Source organism: Ursus arctos, unplaced genomic scaffold (genome assembly GCF_023065955.2).
Source record: "Ursus arctos isolate Adak ecotype North America unplaced genomic scaffold, UrsArc2.0 scaffold_13, whole genome shotgun sequence".
NCBI lineage: Eukaryota > Metazoa > Chordata > Mammalia > Carnivora > Ursidae > Ursus > Ursus arctos.
The window spans coordinates 51,382,792-51,394,483 of NW_026622797.1; the positions used below are offsets into that span (position 1 = coordinate 51,382,792).

An 11,692-nucleotide genomic window follows, 5' to 3' on the forward strand; every position below is an offset into this window, starting at 1 on the left:
CTAGGAAGGATAAGGAGCTTACTTGGTCAAGGTCACTAGCCAGAAAGGGGCAGAGTGGGTTGAGTCCAGCTCCTATGACCCCAAGCTCCACGGTCCCGTCCAGAGAGTGCTTCCCCCAGTCCGGGGTTTCATCTCTCCCCTTCCCTCCCGACAAGTGGGGGTGGCAGTGTCAGGGCCCTCAGGGGCCCTAGAGACATACACAGTCCAGCTCTTTTGCTTTACAAACAAGAACTCTGAGAAGTTATTCGATAAGAAATTATAATTACATTTCATTCAAGTAGCATCTGATACACAAACTAGCTAATGCTGGTTCATGTGCCTTCTAAAAATTCTGCCTTGGACAAAAAAAAAGTAGATGTTTATTGTATTAAGATTGAGTTTGTTATTTCTCTGTATCTGTATTATCTGAACATAGGCATTCTAGGTTAAAAAAAGAAGAAAAAGATCCTAGAGCAAAAAGCAGCTTTCTGTGGCAAGTAGCTATGGTTTACAGTGCAAGAGTAAATTTTAGGATTTTAGGCGGGATCTGGAAAGGTGGTCTTTCTGGCACTTTATCTCTTCTTTACAACCAGGCCATGAGTAGAGGGAGTGGGAAGGAGAGGCGGAGATACCGAGAGAGAGGGAGAGGCTTCGTATTCGTGGAAACTAAGTCCGCTGTACAAAACCAGAGCAAGCATACTGACGCCCCACCGCCCCACCCCCACCCCCAAGCAGCCAAGGAGAGGGAGAGTGTGGTTAATAATTGCTTCCCTGCACCCTTCACCCTCCCAACCCCAGATGTTGACGTACAACTCATTTCCTCTCCGAGATCAGCTGCCCAACGTGAGGAAGCGATACCACGGGTGGCAAAAACATGCCTCTGGCTCTTGGCACGGGGCATGTAACTCAAGCAGCTTTGGTCGTATCTTGTGTCCCACTGAGAGGAAAGGCAGATGAGGACTCAGGTTCTAATGCTGGCTATGCCACTCTGACCTTGGGCATTTGCTCATGTTTGTCCCAGTCTCTACTTGAAAAAGTTGAACCAGACATCTTAGAATTTCTGGAATGGTTTCCCTAACCTCCAAGGTTGACAGCATGGAAGCGTTTCCTTACCTTCCATTACACATCCAAGGGAAGCAAGTTCTGAGCTGCAGGGGCCACCATGACAATTCTTTTAGCAAGCACCTACTACATGCCAGGTACCACCTGGGCACTTTCACCCAGGTTATCCACACCGGAGCCTGATGACGCTGAGGTAGGGGCTACTATCTTCATTTTCCTTGCGCATGAGACGTGCTCAGCAATTTTGCATGGGGACTCTGGAATCCAGCCGCCTGTCAGATCCCAGCACTGTCGCTGACTGACCAATGATACTGGGTAGGAGACTTAGCCTTTCCGTGCGTCAGTTACTTCAACTGTAAAATGGGTTTACTAATGGTATCCCCTAGGGTTGTTGTGGGCATGTAACATTTGAACACTGCCTATGTATAGAGTGTGCTCGATAAATATTAGCGGACACATTTGATCAGAGTACAGGCACAAGAGGTTATAAAGCGTATCCAAACTCTCACAGCTAGTAAGCGATACAGCCAGTTTTCAAATCCAAGCAGCTCTCACTCCAGCCCCATGGTCTTCTCCCAGGCCTTGCAGCCTTTCTAATAGGGACAGTAGCTGCCGGCTCTAGGACACCTGTGATGTGCCCGCTGTCCATGTTTTCTTACCTACCCCTCACAGCAGTGTGATTGCTACTGGCGACCTAGAGGAGACGAGGCGCTTCCTTCCTCACCTACGAAACGGCTCTGCCGGGATCTGGACCCAGGCTGGCCGAACTCCAGAGCAGATGTTCTTTGCCACGAAACCACACCACTGCCTACCTTCACCACCGGAAAGCCACTGTCACCACACGTGGGTGCTTCAGAAGAAGGTCTATGGCATGGGAAGTTAAGAAAGATAGAAGGACATCTCCAAAAGCTGTCCCCCTCCCCTGACAGGCCCTGCAGGCCCTGGGGGAGGGGGTTCAGCTGCCGTGGGCATCTCAGAAGCTGTCTCAGGTAGAGCCGGCCGCCCAAGCGTGAGGACTGCTCCTCCGTCCAAGACCAGAGCGTCTGGGTGTCCCTGAGGCCACGGTGCAGGCTCCGTGCTCATCAGCAGGGCCGTCCTCCGCCCGGAGCGCACGGCCTGCCTCCGTGGCCCAAGAGCCGCGGCCCACAGCCCACGCCACGCCTGGTTGGCTGGCCGGGCCCTGTTTCTGCAGCACTCTGCGGCCGGCCAGCGCCCCCGACGGGACGTACACATGGCCTGTCAGTGGTGAGGCTTGCTCCCACTACATACTGGGAAGCCTCTCGAGGCCCAGGCCGGACACAAGGGTCCTCCTCCCGTGGCGCCGCTACCACGCTGTATGCGCTTACAGTACACACGTGGCCGCCTCCGCCCCGCACTAGCGATAACATCCCTCAACGGTTAGCACCCACCCCTGGTAATTAGCCTGTCATCAGAATGCAGCGACCAGCTTTAGTGATGCCAGTCTTTCTCTTGCTTCCTTTCAGTCTGCGAACAGCTGCTAAAGTAATTTTCCTCCAACACTGATTTCACGCTGTCACTCCTCCGCTCGAGGTCGGGGTGACGTTGCCTAACGCAGGGAGCACCCATCCCACAACCTCCTGCTCCCCCATTTACTGCCCCCCTCCAGCCTCCGGGGCTCCTCTCCCTCTGCCTTAGGGCTTTGCTCCAGCAAGGCAAAGGTGGGGGGCGGGGTCATCCCTAACGGGGCTCACTCGCCTCTGCCTCTGTGGCTTTTGACATCCTATTGCACTCCCTGGCCTTACACTGCCGAATGCCAGTCCGGGCTGCTCCCCGGACTTAGGACCTGACCCCGAACTCACGTGATTTATGGAACCCTCTCAGGGTAATTCCATTTGCTGTTGCTCTCCCGGGACTCTTCTCATTTATTCAGCGAATACCTGCATCCCCAGTGGGCCAGCCCTGAGCTAGAAACTCGGTTACAGCAGTCTTTTCCCTTCCTTCCTTCTCCCTCCTTCCCTCCCTCCCTACCCCTCCCTTCCTTCTTTCCTTCCTTCCTTCCTTCCTTCCTTCCTTCCTTCCTTCCTTCCTTCCTTCCTTCCCTGTATCTCCTGACAAGTGTCCCTGCACAAAGTCAATATTAGATATCATTAGTTAAAAATGGATATGTTTTATTCTCTAGAGAACGACATGAAGACCATCTCTATCAGTAAGTGAAAGGGGACTGCCTCCCTCTGTTTGGATGTGATTGGGTATTTATTAAGTTTATGGACTATAAAATATGAATTAAGTATAAATTAAGAACTCCAATACAGAATTTTTTAAAAGCTATTATTCCTCTGCATAGGCCACACACACACACACACACACACACGCACATACACAGCTGAGACAGAGAACAAGTTGATCAGAAGATCAGACAGTAAGGAGTGCTGTCGAAATCAGAAATCTGAACCGGTGGCCCCTCATCTTCATTTGCAGAGCCATAATGTTTTTCCAAAATTTTTCATAGTTTTTTAATTAACATTTAGGATTCATGTTGCTCAAACCTTGGTGGATGTGAAAATGACATTAAGTCCATGTTTATGATGCCATCGTATTAAATGAGAGGAATGGAGGGACCTGGATGTATTTTTGGTTTGGCAAATTGTAGAAATATTTTTTTCAAACATTTGGGGTTTGGCTAAACCCAAAACTTATTTTGCCAAGCACTTTGGCCTTAATTTTTAAACCCATGTGTATTTTAAAAGAAATTCAATCTATATGTTTCTGACTCATTTACACTTAACTCATGAAAATGCTGTTTGGTAAGAGCTATGAGATGTCCAAGCGAGTTTATGAGCCTTTTTAAGCCTTCTTTTCCCCGTTCTTACCAGAAAGTTGTATTTTGCCAGCCATAAAAGAGTGTGAGCCCCAGAGGCCTGTGGTGAGTTTGAAATTTATAACCTCTGAAGCTTAAATGGATTCTGAGTGCGGAAAAAGTTTGTTTTGTTTTGTTTTTCTCTCCTCTTTTTCATATGTAGTGGACAGACTACCTCTGATAAAGACAGAACCCTAGGTCTTAGTTTCCGAGACGGCTAAAGGTGAATAATAAAGAGTTCAATCTAACCACCAATAAATTTCCCCTAAAACACTTCAGAGGAACGATATGACACTTTAAACTCATGTGGCCACAGATTCAGATCCAACGCTCTACTGAAAAGTGTTACTAATTACTCCTAGGATAAGACAAAGAGGCGAGACACAACGCGACTCAAGTTGAACATTTTACCTTTGGAAGAGCTGGGTAATTTTTTTAAAATCAGACAACCAACCCTGTTTATGATTTTTTTATACATTTTTTAAATAAGCGACATGTACTAAAAATAGCATTTGAATTAAAACCAGAAAAGCAGGAAGAACGTGCATGCATGCTGCAGTGACTTCACCCCGTGTCTTCTCCATATAACGATGCTCAGATACCACTCAATTATAGTATTCCAGGGGGAGAAAGCTTTTGGATAAAGTACTTAAAAATGGCTTATAAATATTTAAAGTATAAGCATCTAGCAAATCATGACAAAGTTTTACATTTAACCACATGTGCTCCAAATATCTTGAAATTACTCTAAATATGGGTTTAAAATATCAAAAGGGCTTGTTGATGGGACGCAGAACTTTGCAGAGAAACTTAAACCTGATCGTTCTTGCTCCCACAACACCCAATCTGCACAATTTTTAAAGTGTGCGTGTGTAGATTTCCTTAGAAAAAGATCACGTTACAAGCTGAATTTCCAAAACAAGAGTTGAAGGATGAAATATAGGGTTTCCCTTTCTCTCACCAAATGCAGCTTAGCCACTTTGCTTCTAGATAATTTGTTAGTGTAGGTTGGCTCATATTTAAGACAGTAACGTTTTAGAAACACTTCGAGGACTCAGCCAGCTGCAAGGAGGATATCATTACAAATTGAGACACATGTTGTATGGGAATACCATTCATTTTCAATACCAAAAACATGTCTGGGGAAATAAGCCATGCAAATGAGAGAGAGAGATATATTTTTAATTGCATTTTTGGGATGTTAGGTCAATGGTTCATATCAAATGAGTCCATAAAGTGTGTCTCTCCCTCCTGTTCCGTGAATGCTATCAGTCACATTCTTACCTCCCTTTTTACCCGAAACAAAACACAGCTTGCTATCAACGAGAGACAACACACCGGAGGTTCAAAGGGGGGAAATGATGAGACATCCAGCAGCACAGCCGAGAGCTGAGTGGAATGAGGCTGGGGAGCGCTGGGTAGCTTTGATTCGTCACAGTCTGGACCCCGCGGCTCCGTGGAAAGGCAGTTCCCTTCTCCCTATTCAGGAAAGGCACTGGGGAAACTTGGTAAAACTGCAACACACAAGCTGTTGCTTATGCCCATAGCTCAGTACGGGGAGCAAAGAGTTAAAAGACATTGTGGGCAACTTGACTGGTTTCCTATCTAAGAATGTGTCCTGCACTCAGGAGCTATTCTAAAGCATGAGAGGCTGATTTCTAGTTTTGGTTGTTCGTATTTTAAATGACCCTTGAAATAATCTGTGTGTGTGTGTTTTCTCCCTCTTTGTGGATGGCCTCACGTTCTCAGTCCGGACCCCACCCCACTTGTTTGTCAGGCAGAATGTAGAAATCCACGAATTTGGAGAAGAGCTCTATGCGGTTGACATTTAGAGCTGGCGTCTGAGATGGCATTTACCCCTTTTCCATGAGAATGGGACCCTGTTAAATGATGCCAGCATTACATCATTTATCTTTTAAGGCTAATTTATTTGTTTCTCTGAAATGGATTCCTTTTATGCTTTTGAGGCATTAAACACAAAAAGTTTACACATGCAGAATGCATTACCTTAACACACATTCACGTATGAAGTGCTACCCATTTCGACCGGCAACTGAAGAATACACAATAATTCTGTGCAGGATGGGGTGAAGGGAAACAGAATGGCCTCCTCTGTCCCTCTGGCACAATCTCTTTGACAAGAGACTCTGGAAAAGGCAGCACGCTGGGGGTGGACGTGTTTCACTACATGAGGTAAGTGTCCCGGGCTGTAGTGTATTTTGGTCCTCAAACACCTCTGCCTCTCTACTTAACGCTTGTCTGCGTGAGGGTAGGTGTAAGTGGTTGAACCATGATGCCCAGGCAGCCGCTCAGGCTGGCAAGGGAATGACTGGTTGGAAATCAGACAGGGAGTTTCTTTCCAGTGCCTTTCAGAGCAATGGCTTGTTAATAGGTGATCGAATGCTTTCCCCTCTCCAAGCACGCTCTCTCCAGGTGAAGAAGCAGGCTAAGGAGCTGGGGAAAATGCGCAGTGCTTCCAGACACAGCTCCACAATGCCTTGGTATTTACGGAGCCGTCCACTTCCTGGGCGCTAGCCATTCTGCTCCCTCGGCCCCGAAAGCAGGGTAGAAGCTTGAAGGACAGCGTCACCCTCTACAGTAGAAACTTCAAAAGTCTAGGGGCTGGGGAATTTCTAGCTTGTTTCTTTTCTTGCTTACCTTTTCTTGCACTCACGGGATACGAAGGTCTAGAGTCTTTTGCCTTTTGTCACTAAGGCCATCTTCCGGAGGCAAGTGCTACGCCACGTAGCTACAGCAGTGGTCTGCAATATTAGGCCCATGGCAAAAACTGCTACAAATAATTCTGTTTTAAGGGAAACTTTAACCATTAAATCGGCCTCCTCAGAGCGACAAGAAAAATTCCAGCTCAGATATGGCTCCGTGATAATATAAAATAATCCTTTAGAGGTATCAGGCATACTACTTCTGAAGCCAAAATCTACAGACCTCTCCTCCCGGGAAAATGCCTCTGTGCACAGGTATATAAAACTTCCCTGGGATTCCAGGGGGAGCCTCTGAAGGCCATCCATGGACAAGTCCAGGGAGCAGAAGACCAGCTTGAGGGAGCAGCCGCATCAGCCGGAAGGCCTGGAAGCCAGGCCAGGACTAGCACAGCACCTACACGCCCCTGAGACTGAGTTCTTTAAAGTTTGCACACTGCGCACTCTCTCACCTCACCCTAGTCCCAGCCCTGCTGGGTCACGGCTACATCTGAAAGAAGTAAATACCTGGTCACATACATCATTTCCTATCCCACCGTAATCTGATTGAAATAACATCCAAAAGCCAGATGCTTGCACATTAAAACCCTCCTTCCACCCTTTGTTGCAAGGGTTAAAATAGAGCCAGCAGCACTGAACGACACGCGGCTAAGGCCGATCTTGACCCTGTGCATTCCAGAAAAGTCTCCTCTACGGGTCTGGAATGATCACAGAAAGCTCCTCCCCAATCACACGTGTCCGTGATGCGAACCTGGCCGTTTCTCTCTGGCTCTGAGAATCAGCCCTACCAGGCAGTGGACAGCCCTTTATATCCCAACAGACAGCCGAACCTTGAACGTCAGGGATTACATGGCCAGTTCACACAGCCCGTAACCAAGTACCGGGACACTGAGCATCTCCAGTCTGGCAGAGGATCTGAGCACATCCCACTGGGATCGATTTCCTCTCCTCGCTCTCAGGTTTTCTTCTCTTTCCTTTCCTTCATAGGACGCACCCACAGTACTACTTCCAATGTATGGACCTGACTTTCCAGGCAGCCAACTCTCGCAAACTTCTCAGCTGGAGAAACTAGACTGGCAAACAGTTACCTGTCACCTCCACCCTTCGGGCTTTCCTGATGAGGTCAGCACCCCTCCCCCCACCTTGAGGTCATCCTTCCCGGACTGTGGCTCCATAACCAGACTAATAATTAAACTCCAAGAAGCCACAACTACGGCTGCCTCCTCCTGCTCTCCCAGAGAAAACAAAAAGTGGGAGGCGCTCTTGCTGCTGAGGCTAAGGGAGCAGTGTGGAATTGGAGCCAGGGAAAAGAGTCCCAGATTTTCTTCCTGTTTTAGAAACATGTCCAAAATCTGGAAGCCACAAAGGTGGGAAGTTGTATGGACTTGTTGCTCCAGGGTGATGGAAAAAGTGGGGGCGGAAAGGTTACTCATGGTACACATTTTTTCCATTGATTATTTTACTTAGAATATGTCATTTCTCTGGAAAATCGAGGAGGGGGGGATATTCTCTTTTGAATATCTTCAAACATTTGCAAATGGTTACTCTGAACTCCCCAATGTACCATAAACAAGTGTAAACTGTAGAAATTCAGAAAATGTACAAATACAAACAGCGATTCCCCCAAGCTCCAAGGCAAAGACAAAGAAGGGAGTATTCCATTTACAAATGGAATTCTTTGTGGATAGAATAGTTTGGAAAATGTTTATACATTGTTTTTCTTATTATTTGGGGGAATATTTTTTCCAGCCTACAGAAGCTACAGCACTGGTATTTGGAGTCCTGAAAGTTGAAGATTAAAGGAAGATTATAATCTTTCAAAATCTTTGACTAAAACTTAATTAGTTCTGCATCTAAGACAATATCTGCCCATTGAAATCATTTGTAATCATATCAACAAAGAAGGATGCAAGAAGTCAGGTAACCAGGAACAGAATCACTTCAAAATGGAAACAACAACAACAACAAAAGAACCCCAAAAAAACAAAAACTAAGAGCACCAAACCTAGGATTTGCCAAGAACTAGCAAACATGATGGCTTCTTTGAAGAAAACTGTAGCTGCCTGGATACTGATTTCAAGATACAGTCTGCTTTGAATCTGCTTAAAGTGATAAACAAACAAACCAGTAACAGAGTAGGAGAATGGCAGGCACAGGGGGAAAGGATGAAGATCCCTGACAAGTTACCGACAGACTTTCCAAGAGAAATAACGCGTGAGTCCCCAACAAGCACATGGAGAAATCACTCAGCTGCACCTCAGCGGCCACAACACAGTCCAGTTTAATGCTTTCCACTTGGGCTTTAACTCGTCCCCAACAGTGCTGTCAGGGCACAAAAGCCATGCCGCCCTTTATTTAACGGATGCATTTCCAATTTCCACAACCATATGAATGGGCTGGGTTTCTGAAGGCACTGAAGAAAAACAGCTCCACATGTGCACAGAAAATCAGGAAGGGTCAGAGAATGTGAGTGAATTACGGCGGGTTGAGACTGCGCTTCGAGATGACACGCAACTCCAGAGGGCAAGAGGAACTGTGATTTAGTGAAGGAGAGGCAGTTCTTCCCCCATCTTAAATCACTTGCCTTGTCACCCTGCTGGAGCTTGGCAAAGCCTGAGTGTCTCTGACTTTAGAGAAAATCTGTAATTTCTTGGGGGACCCATCATAAAAAGAACTCTCCAACCTCAAGGGGCTATGGGCAATTTTGTCACTGCACCTTCTGAAATTGGCTGAAGCCAGGTTAATATTTTTAGTAATGATGCTGGTCCACATACAAGACCCTAGCCTGATTCAACATATATCATCCGAATAGCCATCATATATTTCATGCTTTTATGTTCTTTGGGCCCCATGCTACTCATGGACCAGTGGCACTATTCTTGACCTAGTCACTTCTCATTCCAGTAATGGTAGTAAAATCGTTCACCCTCCCGTTCCTCGAGTAACGTCATTGGGATGAGTGATATCAGAATATATTTAAAATTCCAATCCCCAATGATTTTTGGCTTTCTAAAGGCCATCACTTCTTTGTCCCACACCTTCCTGTTGCTCACTGCTTTATTAACCAGATTAAATTACTCTGGTGGAGACATCAGGGGCATTTTCAGTTGAGGTGACTACGAGAACGCCGAGTCCATCTGTCTTTGGACAGCAGAACTTGTAGATGTAAAACCAAGAAAGATGGGGAGTTGATTTTTAGTGTTCTGCTCCTACTGGCAAAGTCAGTGATGGAAAAGGAAACCGCAAACTATGGTGACTGGGAAAGCCTTCTTGCACCAACCAACAAGCCCCCTGGCACTGGCTCTGTGCTTCCCAAACAAACCTCTGCCTGTTAGGTCGGCAGGTGCCCATGTAAATACGCCAACTTAGAGACAATGGTCCTGACACGCCACATCAAGTGTTCTGGTCCACATTTCTATTTCCCCCTGTGGAGTAGCGGGCTGGCATTCTAGGTGTGTTTTTGTTGCTGGAAAAACAAGAATTGCACACTGTTAAAAAAAAAAAAAAGAATCGAACACCACCTCAACACTTGGAGAAGTTGGTAGGTACGCTTGGTTTTTGTCTAGGAACCTTCCCCAAGACAGCTAAGGTGAATAAAAGAATTTCATCAAGTAGGGTAATAAAGGGACCATTTAGCCTGTTCTCTTACAGTGGTTTAAAGAAAATGCAGCTCCAGAGTCAGAAAGACTAGATCTGAATCTTGACTGCTCACTAACTTGGTCATCTTGGGCAAATTACTTCATTTCTGTGTCTCAGTTTCCTCGTCAGTAGAATGAAGACAGCAGTAATTATCGTAGAGATCCAGACCCAAATAACTACTACTGAGAAACACTTAGAAGAGAGTCTGCACGTAGAAACATGAGCAACTGTCCTTCCTACAAGGTCCACTTCTACCCGGGGTTCCTTCCTCCCCGGGCCTATATCCCCAGCAGACTGTAAGGGTCTTGAGGGCAGGCACCGCATCATATTCCCTCTGTATCTCCCCAGCTCCCGGAAGGAGCTGTGCACAAGTGAGGTGCTCAATAAATGTTCGTTTCTCTTCCTTTTCTCTCCATACGCCGTTGATAAGCCTCAACTGAACGTTAGCCCATTTGCTGTCTTCTGGGATAGCGGGCCTCGGTCTGGCAGGCCTAGTTAATTACTGCATCCCTCACTTGCTAGCTCTCGTTTGGACAACATCTCCATGCCTTATCCTCCTCCTTGGTAAGGTACAGAGGATGCCGATTCTGCCAGCTGGTGGGAGGATCAAAAGCGGCCGCATCTGGCTCTGGGGGGCATGCTACACATGCTAGCTCCTCTCCCCCTTACTAGAATTCTGGACTCATTATCAATAGCTCATTTGGCATGAAGCAGGATGCCCTTCATGAGGTCAGACATATGTACTCTCAGCCACTTCGGCAGCGTGGCCCTTTCTCCTGTCAAAGCTTCCCACTATCTGCAGAGGTGAGCAACCCACCAGCGAAGGCCACAGAGCCCCAAAAAGGAGAGAATGCCAAGCTGGTCAACAATGCCGGAGGTCTGCCCTAGGGAATGCTTCATGACAACATGAAGAGACTCCCTGAACAGGAGCTATGGGCCACTTTTCCAGCACTCTGCCAGGGAAATGGGGCTTAGTGGCCTGGGTTCAGTTGGCATAAGCACGTAAAGAAAGTTAGCTTTTATTCTCATCTTGCAGATGGAATCCATGATTTTTGAGAAATTTGGTGAATTGAGACCTTCTGCCAATAAGCCTACCAGCCTCCAGGAAGTGACCTGGCTCACCTTTTACCACAGCTTTGTAACCTCACGACTGAACATTTAAGGGTCTAAATCCCCCCGTCCCGGGACCCTTAAGCTCTTCCTCCTCCCCACACCGGCCTCTTCTTCAACAGGGTGAATTACAGAGATGAGCATGAGAATAAAAGTTTAATTAAGTAGATAGTGTCTCAAGTCAGGTGCAAGACTGGGCTTCACCATTAAATAAGTCACCTTGGGCATGGCATCTACATTCTGTGACTCAGTTTCCTCAGCTGTAAAATGGGAATGATGTCGGATCAAAACGATGACACTGTGTGACCACACTAGGTGAGCTGTAAAACAAGTACGGTAAAATCATGATTATCACTCTAACTCT

At 46.7% G+C, this 11,692-nt stretch overlaps 1 protein-coding gene across 2 annotated transcripts in view; it reads right to left on the bottom strand.

Moving 5' to 3' along the window:
- Window positions 1-11,692, bottom strand: part of SOBP (sine oculis binding protein homolog) — a 163,401-nt gene that overhangs the window by 12,611 nt on the left and 139,098 nt on the right. The window contains exon 7 of one of the 2 annotated variants that reach the window (XM_026511700.4): window positions 5,024-11,648. The exons of the other annotated variant lie outside the window; for it this stretch is intronic. The gene's annotated coding sequence lies outside the window, so the exon portion shown is untranslated. Of the gene's footprint in view, window positions 1-5,023; window positions 11,649-11,692 lie in introns of those variants that run through there. 2 annotated transcript variants of the gene reach the window in all.